We start from the raw sequence: 13,442 nt of genomic DNA, 5'->3' as shown, positions 1-13,442 counted from the left end.
GAAGGCTACTGGGTATGGTCAAGTACTTATGAAGTCGGTGTATGAGTTAAGATGGGATTGATCCCTCTGGATTATAGGAGTTAATACATTATTATATTTTGATCAAGTAAAACTTTGATCAGGATAATCTTTGTGATCTGTTATAGGATTTGAAAAAGATTGAGATACAATATGGATGACTCATCCAAGGTCGATAGTGAAACTTTAAGTCATGCTAACCATTAGGTGTTAGAAAATATGTCCTAAAGCCAATTGATTTATTATAAATAATTAAATTTTTGTATATAAATTATTTATCAATAAATAAAAAGTTATTTTGACAAGTTCATCATATGTACATCTTTTCTATAGAACTCTTAATTTTATGATAAAGTCTTTAGAATTATAATAAGATCGATAAAAGAGGATTTATCAAATAGTTTTTAAATCTGTTTACGATCAAATGATACATCATTAAAAGAATGATAATTTTTATTAAGTGTAGGTCATTGTATGCCATATATGTTGGTTGTCCTCGTAACCAAAAAGTGTGAAGACACTGGTATGACATGTAGGTGAGATGTAGAGGTACATTGTTACTGAACAAGTGACTCACCTATGGAGTACTCTGCTGTCAAAAGTAGCTTATAAAGTATATAGACATAAATATCTCTTAGATCTGAGATCACCATGGTGACTTGCAAGCAACTCACTATGCTTTGATGTCAGACTATCTACATTTTTAATACAGTGACGGAAGACTACTGGATACAGTCAAGTATTTATGAAGTCTGTATGTGAAACAAGATGCGATTGATTCCTCTAGATTACTAGAGTTAATGCATCACTGTATTTTAATTTAGTAAAATTTAGGTCTGGATAATCTATGTGATAGATTTGAAAGGTTGAAATACAATGTAGATGATTCATCTAGGGTTGATAGTGAAACTCTAAGTCATCTTGAGCATTCAGGATCTGAGGAATGAATTATTTGGTAACCATATACATATATTCTTAAATATTATCTTATAAAAATTTGACTTATCTGGATGTCAAAAATCATTGCTAGATGGTAACTTCAATTAGTACAGGAAATGACTTCTGTACTACCGACATAGTATTCAAACTTATGGAGTCACACACAAAGTCAAGCAACTAAGAAAGAATTGACCTAAGTCTATGTATTAAATTTTGAAGTACTAGACTTGATTGAACAAATAGATTAGCTTAATTGAGAATTAAGTTAAGGGTCATATGGAATTAAATAGTTGACTATGTTTAGCTAGCAATGGACATGAGGTGCAGGTTTGATTTTGGAGATGAACATGATCTAATCTATGATCCAAAAAATTTATGAGAGATTGAATTATATTCTAATTAATTTTAGATTAGATCTAATTTAATTAAGACTAATTGGGTTAAAAATTCTAGTTAAACTTGGATCAGAATCCTAATCAGATTGGGATTGACAGGCTCTTCGAGTTTGGTTTGAACCAGTTCAAATCAGGTTCGAATTGAGTCAAATTTGAACCCAAATTAGATGAGATCCATAGAGTCCCAAATACCTGGGACTCTCTCTCATAAAGTGGCTGACTAGAGAGGAGGGGGCGCTAATTTCTTCCACCTCTTACTTTTGTGCGCGCATGAAGGGAGTTCACATGGTGATTAATGCTCTCCTTTCTCCACTCAGCTTCAAATTTGGATAAGGTTAAGACTCCAAATTAGATGGATCTTCATATTAGATTATGGCATTTCATCTATTTAAGAAGGGGACCTAACTAATCGGTGGTTAAGAAAAAGTTTTGTGTGACAAAAATAAAGACACCATGGGATAAGAAAGGGGAGGGCGGACGCTATCTACTTGGAGCATGGGGGTTCTTTGGTGCTTCTTTTCTTAGCATGGAGGACTTCCATCTTGGTGTTCCTTGAGTTAAGATCTGATCTCAACCTTCTCTGGTTTCCTTATGAAAGAGAGACACAAAGAAGATCATCCCCCTTTTTTGCGGGGCTTGGCGTGCACATGAAGAGAGGACATGAACTTTTAGATCTCGTGAGGCATCAGATTCAAGCAGTCCTTGGGGATTTTGATCCCTATTCTGCTATGTTTCAGGTAAAGATAAATGTTATGTTAACTTTTAAAATAAAAAAAATTTTCAAATGCTCTTTGGCGATCCGATCCTGAATTGGATTTTTTCCTTCAACTAGTATCAGAGCGAGGTTGATACATAGATACGTAGATAATTTTTTCTAATATGTTTACACCTTGTATGTAATCATATTTTTATGTTAGATATTAAATTTAATTTAAACCTATTATCTAAAATTTTTTTGATCTGGTTTTGATCAGATTTCAAGAATCAAATCAATGGTTGATGATGGTTTGTTATAAATTTGTTACAATAAAATTTTTATATTATTGATTTTTATTGGAATAACAATCTATTTTATGTTCTATTTTAAATTAATTTTAATAGATTTTTTTGTGAAGTCATTTTAGGTTAGAACTAAGACTTATTTCAGATCTGAATTGAATATGTTTTGATAGATTTTTAGATCTGATTTTAAATAAAATTCTACACAACAATAAATCAGGTCTAACCAAAATTTTATTTTCTATGCATTCATATGTGTATTTGATTATTTTCTATATGATTCTAAATCTAAATTAAATATTTTATATGCTGCAAAAATTTTAGTTTTAGATCTAAAATAATGTATATGATACATTGATCTAATTAAATTAGATGCATAATACATATGATATGATCATGTTCATATAAGCGCACGTCTGAATTTTGCTCATTGCATATGTAGATGCAATTGATTTTAGAAATTAGATTTTTGATCTTAGTAGCTGATGCGTGTCATAGCACACCAAAATTAACCCTACTTATTACTATGTAGATAGGATGAGTCGGAATCATATCTGTAGAAATCTTAGTTAATTATTTTGAAAATACAAAAAAAAATAATAAATTATAAAAAAAAACTAAGAAAGAAGCATGAAAAATAAAATTATTTTTTATTAATCAAATTAAGAAGCATACATAAAAAAAAAATAAAATTATGATACAAGATTACTAAATCAAGTTGATCTTCTTACTGCATCTGATGGTGGATATGTCTCCTTGAATCCTTCATCTTCTTCTGTGTGGATAGTGACAGGATGGCTGGAAGGCTTGGTACAGAAACTTTAAGAAAGAAAGGTTGATGGAAGCGGATATGTAATAGAAAAAGGATAGTGACACTAGGATTAGAACCTCTCTTAGATTTGATGGGATGTAAAAAAGAGATCTGTGGAGGAATATATTGTGCTAGGGTTAGTACCTCCCCTAGACTTATGAAGAAGAAGAAGAGAGGAGAGAAAGAGAGAAGCTTGAAGAGAACTTAGGCATTTGCTTGATTGAAAAAGAGAGAGGCCCTGAGGTTCTATTTATAGATTGAGGAGGCTAGGATTTCATGAAAAGAGAGATGGGAGTGTGAATAAGGACCCTTGGATCTTCATATTGATTCTTCTCCATCGATCAATAAGTCATGTTCACACTTAGTTTCATTTATCTTTTAATCTGGACTTTTAGTTAAAGAAGTTGCTTCTTGACCCTTGATCTTTAAATTACGTTCACACTGAAATAAGAGTTGATTGCTTGGTTCACTCAAATCTGAACCAATTTGAGTCCAAATTGAATCATATGAACCCAAACTCCCAATTACATGCAAAATAGACTAGATAGCATTAAATTTTTAATAAAATAACATTAATGATTACAATATTTAGTGCCTCTAGTATCTTAAATTAAGTATTCATCACACCCTCCAATTTGAACTTTACTCATCCTCAAGTAAAATAGATACATTAACATTGTACACCAAATTGTCCTTGAATTGAAAGTTATCCTAGACATTCCTAGCTATAGTTGATATCTGGCTAGATCATTAAAGAGATATTTCATTAGATTATCAATTTGACCCAATTAATGGTTGAGTATTAGCCATAAAATTTTTAGAGATCTTCTTTCACCGACTTTTTACTTCACTCTTTAAGTCCTCAAACTTGATGTGAGCAGGGTTTATTGTCTTCTTACAATTTAGTCTCTTTTTTTTTTTTGAAGAAATATTTACATGTATAATTAGTGCAATATCCTAATTCCTTAAGCTTTCTAATTGACTCTTATAGCAAGCTTTAGGCCAATGACTCCCAAACCAGTTGGATTTAGGGCATTAGGTATAAGGCACCCCTTAGGCTTACTAACTCAAGTCAAAAAGGCTATGAGTTAAAACTAACTATACAAGAGGTTTCTTCACATTCTCACCTTTTGATGCGAACAACAATGCTTACTTAGGCGAAGGGACCCAGTTACTTAGTGAAAAATGTTAAAAATCTTTTTTTTTATTTTATCTCTCTTTCTTTTTTTTAAATAATAATTTTTTTTTTGCATATCTCGACCTTTCCACCCATACCCCCATAAAGCAGATTTTTCATTGAGATGGTGGGAAAAGGGTTCTAGAATCACTTCAAAATTTAGTCTGATCTAAATTCTTCCATTAATTGGATGTCTTTACTAATTTTTTCCTCGATATCTCTAAAATTATCTAGATTGTTAATCATTTATTGATTAGAGTGCCTAATTAACTTCAAATTGAGATAAAATTTAGATGCACAAAACTAATTATTTCTGGCCATACTCGAGGACTTATTTAGTTATTCTTCCCCCTAACTTAATTTTTATTATCTCCAATGGAAGAAGAGAATCATAACAAAGCAAAAATAGAGTGTAACAAAGAAGGACACCACCTGAGTTCGATGTGTGTAATGTTGATTAAGATGTCGTTCATTACTGGGCTAGTGTGTTCTTGACTTTATTAATCGTGGTGCTCCCCCCAACTTGGCTAATTATCCTTTTCAAAAATTTTTATAAAATAAAAAAAAATTGGATAGCTAAAAAATAAAATATTGGGTTGCCTCTTAACAAGCGCTAAGTTTAAGATCTTCAGCTAGATCAAGCCAAAGTTCAATTGTAAACTAGATCCTGTAATTCAATTGAGTTAACTTGCTCGCCATTTCTAATTTCATCCATTTAATGTTTCAATCATTGGCCATTTACTTTGAAGGTGTTTCCCTATTTAGGATCTTTGATTTCAATTGCTCCATGAGGGAACACCTGAGTTACGACATATGGTCCATCCCAACGTGAACGGAGTTTTTCAGGGAATAGTCGCAACCTCGAATTATAAAGCCACACTTTTTGATTAGATTCAAATATTTTTTATGAAATGTATTTATCATGATAAGCCTTAGTTTGAGCCTTATAAATTCGTGAACTCTCATATGCTTCATTGCGTAGCTCTTCTAATTCATTCAATTGTAGTCTCCTATTACTACTCGCATTTTTCATGTCGAAATAAAATTACTTTATGGCCCAAAATGCGTAGTGTTCTAGCTCTACCAACAGATGGCAGGCTTTTCCAAAAATGAGTCAGTAAGGAGACATTCCTATCGGGGTCCTGTATGTAGTACGGTAGGCCCATAATGCATCGTCTAATCATTCAGACCAATCTTTTCGATCAGGCCTAACTGTCTTCTCAAAAATTTGTTTGATCTCCCTATTGGAGACTTCCACTTGGCCACTAGTTTGAGGATGATATGGTGTGGCAACTTTATGAGTGATTCCATATTTCTTCATTAAATTTTTAAAATATCTATTTGTGAAGTGTGTACCTTCATCACTAATAATGGCTCTTGGGCAACCAAATCGACTTAAGATATTCTGTTAGATGAATTTGATTACCACCTTATGATCATTGGTTCTGGTTGCCATAGCCTCAACCCATTTAGATACGTAATCTACCGCAACCAAAATATATTCATATCCATAAGATGGAGGAAAGGGGCCCATAAAATCAATTCTCCAAACATCAAAAACTTCCACGACTAAGATGGAAGATAGGGGCATCATATTTTTTCTAGAAATATTTCCCATTTACTGACAGTGCAAGCACTCAAGACAAAATTTATATGCATCCTTAAATAATGTCGGCCAGTAAAACCCACTTTGTAATACTTTTGCGGTCATTTTCTTTCCACTGAAATATCCCCTGATGCATGAGAGTGACAAAAGGTAAGTATACTTTGATACTCACCCTCAGGGACATAGCATTGAATCACTGGGTCAGGGCAATGTTTGAACAATTCAGGTTCCTCCCAATAATAATGTTTGACCTGTGAGAAGAATCGATCCTTCTCCTGTTTTGTCCAATGGAGAGAAACTTGCCCTGTGCCAAGTAGTTAATGATATGGGCAAACCATGGGATTTGGTCAGAGGATGTTGCAAAAAGTTATTCATCAAAAAATTTTTCCTTGACTTCATCTGTACCAATCGTTTGATCAACTAAGATTCTAGAAGTGTGATTAGCAACCACATTTTCAGAACCCTTCTTGTCTCAAATTTTTAGATCAAATTCTTGAAGCAGAAGGATCCATCTGATCAATCATGATTTAAGATCTTTCTTTGAGAACAGATGTTTCAAAGTCGCATGATCAGAATACACTAGAACCTTAGACCCTAACAGATATGAATGAAATTTATCAAGGGCAAATACCATCGTTAGTAGCTCTTTTTCTGTCGTAGTGTAGTTCAATTGAGCATCGGATAGAGTTTTGCTAGCATAATAGATCACATGTGGCTCCTTATTGATTCTTTGACCTAAGATGGCCCCTATTGCAAAATCAGAAGCATCACACATGATTTCAAATGGAAAAGATCAATCAGGAGGTTTTATTATGGATGCTGTTGTCAGGGCTGTCCATAACATGTAGAAGGCTTGTAGACATTCTTCATTAAAGATAAGTGGTGTATCCTTGGCCAGCAGATTGCATAAGGGTCTCGATATTTTGCTAAAATTTTTAATGAAGCATCTGTAAAATCCAGAGTGACCTAAGAAAGATCGTATTTGTCGAATCGAAGTGAGGGGTGGTAGTTTTGAGATGACCTCAATTTTCACTTTATCTACCTTAATCTCCCTTTCGAAAATAATATGTCCCAATATGATTCTTTTTCGAATCATGAAATAGCTCTTTTTCTAACTTAAAACTAAATTTGTCTCCATGCAGCACTTAAGGACTTTGGAAAGGTTATGAAAATAATCTTCAAAAGTGATTTCAAATACAAAAAAATCATTCATAAATATTTCGAGATATTTATCAACCATATCCAAAAAAATGGCCAAAATACACTGTTGAAATGTAGCGGGTGCATTGCAGAGTCTGAACGGCATACGTCGAAAAGTGAAAGTGCCGTAGGAGAAAGTGAAGGTGGTCTTCTCTTGGTCATCCTAAAATACAGGTATCTGATTGTACCCCAAATAACCATCTAGGAAATAAAAAAAATGTTGACCTGCTAGCTGTTCTAGGATTTGATCGATGAAGGATAATGGAAAATGATCATTTCTAGTAATGGCATTGAGTTTTCTATAGTCAATGCACACTCACCAACCAGATGGTGTGCGAGTGGGAAGTAATTCACCTTCTTCATTCTTCACCACAGTAATACCTACTCTTTTAGATACTACTTGAGTAGGGCTGACCGATTTATTTTCAGATATGGGGTAGATAATTCCAGCGTCTAATCATTTTACCACCTCTTTCTTCACTACTTCCTGCATATTTAGGTTCAATCTCCTCTGCATGTTTCAATGGGGTTTGGCATCTGTCTTGCAATGAATATGGTGCATACAGATGGAGGGGTCAATTCTTTTTAGATCGGTAATGGACCAGCTGATTGCCTCTTTATTTTCCTTCAGAACACTAACCAATTGTGCTTCTTGATTTGGGGTCAGGTCTGATGCAATGATCACCGAAAGGGTGTCATTAGGTCCTAGGAATGCATACTTGAGTGTTGCTGGAAGTGGCTTTAATTCTAGTGCAGGTGATGATTCTAATGATGGGGCTGTGGGTGTATTGGCTAATGCAGGCAATGGCTCATACTTGATTGTCCAATAGGGAGTAGTTTCATCACTTGATGTATCAACTAAAATATTTACTTCTTCACTACCTCCCTCCATATCATAGTCGTCCACTCCAAAATACGTCAAATGGATGTCTTGAAAATCATGTGCAAAAATCATTGATGTTGCTTCCTCTATAATATCTTCGAATGTATCTATCTCGAAGCAACTATCCATTGATGGTCTCTGGGATGCACTAAACACATTTAATCTCAATTTCTTATTCCCAAATGATACGTTCATGACTCATGTCCTATAATTGATGCACGCATTTGCCGTAGCTAGGAAAGGTCTATCTAAGATAATAAAAATTTGCCTTGGATTGCCACTCAGTTTCATGTCAAGGACTAAAAAATTAACTGAAAAATAGAACTCATCTATCTTGACCAAAATATCCTCAATCATCCCACGTGGTGTCTTAATTGATCTATCAGCTAACTGTAGAGTGATCGATGTGGGTTTCAATTCTTCGAATCTAAAAAATTCATAAATCAAACTAGGTAAAAGGTTCACACTTTCCCCTAGATCTAGGAGAGCTTGTTCGATGTGAAGGCCTCCTATAATGCAAGAAATGGTAGGGGTACCTGGATCTTTAAGCTTTAGAGGGGTAGCGTGTTGGAATACAGAGCTAGCTTATTCGGTGAGGCATACTTTCTTCGAGAGTTGTGATCGAGATTTACATTTTTGGGTGCATAATTCCTTCAAAAATTTTGCGTAAGCTGGGACCTATTTGATTGCATCTAGAAGGGGAGGATTAATTTGGACTTGCTTAAATAATTCCAACATCTTATCAAGTCTTCATCCTTTCTTATCCATAAGAGTGGGAGCTTTTAGGGCACTCAAAAATGGGGCTTTAGGCAAGTAAAGTGATTTCGATGCAGTTGGTCCCTTTTCTACTTTTGTGTCCTCCTTGCTCTTAGGTGATTTGGGCTTAGTCAGAGATCTAGGGTCAATCTCATTGATTTTACTCATGTGTTCAATGATCTTCCCACTTTTGAGAGTTATGATTGATTTGGCATGTTCAGAAAAGGTATCTGGAGTATTGGAGCTCTCAACTATGAATTGTCCTCTCGGATTGCTATTGAATTGGCTAGGTAATTTTTCTCTTTCTCTCCTACTGACTGCGGTTGCTAGTTGATCTATTTGAATCTTTAGCTTAGCAATGGATTGCATGTGGGAGTTAAGGATCTGGGTGTTGACTTCTAATCATTCTAGCACTTTTAGAATCTTATCCTCAAAAGCTGAGCTATAACCAGTGATAGATGGTTGAGGAGTATTTTGAAACTGGTGGTATGATGCATGCCTATATGTTGGGTCCTGATAATTTGGTCTAGGTATAGCAGGGCCAACCACTGGCTGTGATCTCCAAAAAAAATTTGGGTGGTTTCTCCAGTTGGGGTTATAAGTATTCGAATATGGATCATTTTCTAATCCACGAGCTTGTTGGGCTTGAGCTTGTTGGACCTGTGATGTATTGCATTTTTATAGTAATTATTATTATTAGTTTTTAATGATTTTGATGAAATTGGTATAATAATTAACTAAATAAATATAAGAACCTGATATGTTTTATATCAATTGCAGGTAATTGAGCCAGGTCACACCTAATTGGGCTTAACCATGTTTTAAAGGTCAAATTAAGTGAAATTGGTTGAGTCCGATTCAGCAAGATTTGTCATCCGGAGTCATCAGGTCTTGCATCAAAATCAGAGTCCATCTCAAAGTAGAATAATCAAATCAAGATATCAATGGACCCCACACCTTATCCTTTTTGGCATCATCAGCCAGAAAAAAAACTAGAGGTGCAGAAAATAAATCAAGCAGTTAATCTCTCCCATCTAGTCAACCAATCTAAATTCTGGATATTTTGGTGTGAGGACCCCTAAAAGGCAAGCTACAGGACTCCAAATTGAGCAAGATTAGATCCTACAGAATTTTGAGAGAAGCAAGAAAGGAACATAATTTACAAAATTGAATTTGGATTCCAGATGAGGTGGCTACAGTAGGTTGAAGTTGGTAACAATGTTGGACACAACAAGAAACACCCGATATATCCAGATTCTTCTTAGTGTTTCTTGGCACAAAGATCTGATATGGCAACCAATTTTGGGTGGCAAAGAGCTATCTTGGAAAGAATTAAATGAAAGAAAATCAGAGTTCAAACTAATTCTGCATGAGGAGCAAACTGAGAAAGAATTGGAACCAATTCTTGGATAACTTGATTTGGGCAGCCGAAACCTTACTTTGTTTTGCAGATTTTGTGGACCCAGAAAAGAAAAAATTTTTCTTCTCTAATTAACCATGCCTCCTTTTCTTCTTTTACTATGGAAATCATAATAAAATCAGAAAATTTGGGCAGCATAAGGAGTAGATGGCTGGTGGTTGCTTAAAGCCTATCCAAAGGAGGAGAGATTCTATACCAAATAAAAAGAATGATATATAGAATAAAATCATGAAAAAAATACCACCTTAACCCTATCCCTAGCCCTATTTAAGGATCCTAAAATATCAGTAGGAGAGAGGAGGAGAATCATCTTTGAAAGCTAGAAATCAAGCAAGGAGAGTTTGGAGTATCTGGAAGATTTGAAGAGAGGATTCATTCGGCTCTGCAATTCCTTCAGAGTTTTTAATTCTTTCTCTTGTTTACTTTGAATTTATTTTCTAGAACTCATTGTTAGGATGATTTTAGAGTTTTATTCAAGTAAACTTGAGTTTGATTTTGATATGATGAAAAGCTAAATTTCTAGCTTGGGTACCTGATGTAGCTTGGATTTAATTTTAATTCCAGAATCTTGTATTAATTTTCTTTGTTAATGCAATTGTTTGTTATTTGCACTTAATACTTTTAAGTATTATTATCTTTGATACTTAATTGATTTTGATTTATAATTGGTACTGGGAAAGAAGATTATAAATTGGAGTTAATAACAAACATCATAGGAATAATAATTGGAGCGGGAGCAGAAGATTTGACCTGTGGGATCTTGGAAATAATCACTGTGCTTGTTGAACTAATTGAAATCTATTTTACTATTGGAAGATAGATTATAGATTTTAATTATTATATTTAATAAGACTCAGGAGAGATTATTAAATAATTTAGGATTATTTATCCTTGCATTAATAATTAAATTTGGATTATTAATTGGAATAGCTGGAATTGATAATTGGTCTAAGTAAAATCAGATATACCCTAGTGCTTTATCAATCGAATTTTGATTCAGCTTTCATTGAGTTCTTTAGAGTTAATTTTATTTTTCACTGTCATTCAGTTTCGATCATTTAGATATTAGTACAATTAGTATTCATTTTTTGTAATTAAACTCAATCTTCATGGGAATGATCTCTTATTTATCATTATATTACTTGAGCGATTTCGTACACTTGCAAAATAGGCTAACAACCTGCTCATGCACAAATTCAGAAAATTGAGGTGCGATTGGACATTCACTAACAAAATGAGTCAAGCTTGCACACAATGCACAAACATCTTGCACTGGATTAGGTAGAATCGAAGAGTGTCCGATATTCAGAAGATGGTCTAATTTTTGGGACAACTCATCTATCTTACTGTGGATATCCATAACATTTCCAATCTGATAGATTCTACCTCTTTTCTGCTGAGACATGGGTTGTTCTCTAGAGGTGGCAGACATGTGATGTAGGGAGTTCTCACTAAGTGTTTCAAAGAGCTGCCAAGCCTCGTCCTCACTCTTTAGCATGAATGTCCTACCACATGATGCATCGATCATTTATCGGTGTTTCTCCGATAGACTATCGTAGAAATACTGAACAAGTTGCCATTTGGGGACAGTATGGTGGGGACATTTACAAATAAGATCTCATAGCCTTTCTCATGTCTCATGAAAAAGTTCACCATCCAATTGGAAAAAACTAGTGATGGCTTTTCTAGTTTGATTCATTTTTCCAATTGAAAAGTATTTCTTGAGGAATTCTCTCTGAAGATGGTCCCAAGTTGAAATGATTATAGAATCTAGTGAGTTTAACCAATGCTTGGCTTTGTCCTTAAGTGAAAAAGGGAACAGTTTCAACCTGAGGGCATCATCAGAGAAGTTTTGAATTTTTATTGTGGAGCATATCTTAAGAAATTTGTCCAAGTGTTTATACGGATCCTCATTCATCAGTCCATAGAATGATGGAAGCATTTGAATAATGCTGGATTTGATTTTGTATTGTGTCGCCTCCATAGGAGGAGGTTGGATACATGACGAGTAAATGTAAGATGAGGGAGTAAAATACTCTCTCAATTATCATGGTAGGTCAGTCTCTTATTTTGGATCCATGGTTTTAATTTGGTTTATTCAAATCATTTTTTCTAGCTCTAGGTCTAATGGGTGTAAATCAGGTTGTAATGATTGACGTTCTAGCATGCACCCAAAAATCTCATCGAATTTTAATTTCAACAAGTTTTTTTTTTTTGAAAGAGAAGAGGAGAGTAGGAGGAGGAAAAAGAATTCTTAAAAAAAGAACCTAAGGAGTTCTAATGCTAAGAAGATAGAGAAGAATTAATTAGATTTGATATTTTTAATCAACAATCAAGTGGTTCAATCAATCCTATCTATGGGTTATCCTAGATCTAGACAGCTCCTAACTGCCAAGGTCACCTTCAAGCACTCCAAGTAGCAGACTAGCCGCTCAACTGGCCAGGTAAGTGTAAGGTTGGTGGGGGTCTCCGCATTGCTTTTCTTAGACACCAACTGTGTTGGCCAGGTTAGCGAATGGAACTAATTAAGAACCACCTTTCTTTATGAAGTAATTTCTAAACCATTTTTCTAGACACCAGTTAAACTGACTAACCTGAATCCGGTCTAACTTTTAGGGTTCCTTGTCCTACTGAGCTCGAAGATTCTTAAGGGTCAACGTCTAATCGATTTTAAATTAGAAGTTTAGGTCAATGTAATTGCAAGGTGGTGATTTGTGGGCTAAAGAAGGGTGATGAAATCTTCACCTTATGTTGATTAGGATTTTGCCCTTAAGATTTTTTTTTTTATAAAAATATGCAATGCAAAAGAAAAAGATGTCCAAATATGTTAAGTGGATTTTAAAATTTAATTGATTTATTTATATTAGTCAAGTATTATGTATTATCGTTGTATTCCTTTTATATTATGTTATCTTTTAGCAAGAAGAAATAAAAAGTAAGTTTTTAAATTAGGTTTATTAGATATTAGAAGATCAAGTGAATCTAACTAAATGAAAAGTAAATCATACTAAGATTAAAAGACAAGTAGGTATTCTATAAATAAAGCAATAAATTAAATCTACTTTTAGGATAATAAATTATTCTAAGCTATAAAAAGTAGTAAATCACTAGAAATAATAGGCAATAATAAATAAGGTAACTACTTAACTATGCAAATAAGATAATCTCACACTTAAGAATAAAAGGTAACTACATAATCCAAATAAAAGGCTAAGAATCTAATCTACTTATGAAGTAG

At 34.0% G+C, this 13,442-nt stretch overlaps 1 non-coding gene across 1 annotated transcript; it reads left to right on the top strand.

Moving 5' to 3' along the window:
* The first annotated feature begins 11,790 nt into the window (after positions 1-11,790).
* LOC140857651 (small nucleolar RNA R71) lies at positions 11,791-11,896 on the top strand. Its single transcript, XR_012141143.1, has one exon. It is a non-coding gene; the product is annotated as a small nucleolar RNA R71 (small nucleolar RNA).
* The last annotated feature ends 1,546 nt before the right edge of the window (positions 11,897-13,442 follow it).

This window comes from Elaeis guineensis, chromosome 4 (genome assembly GCF_000442705.2).
Source record: "Elaeis guineensis isolate ETL-2024a chromosome 4, EG11, whole genome shotgun sequence".
Taxonomy (NCBI): domain Eukaryota; kingdom Viridiplantae; phylum Streptophyta; class Magnoliopsida; order Arecales; family Arecaceae; genus Elaeis; species Elaeis guineensis.
The sequence above is the reverse complement of the archived record's forward strand: the minus strand, read 5'-3'. Positions and strand labels throughout refer to the sequence as shown.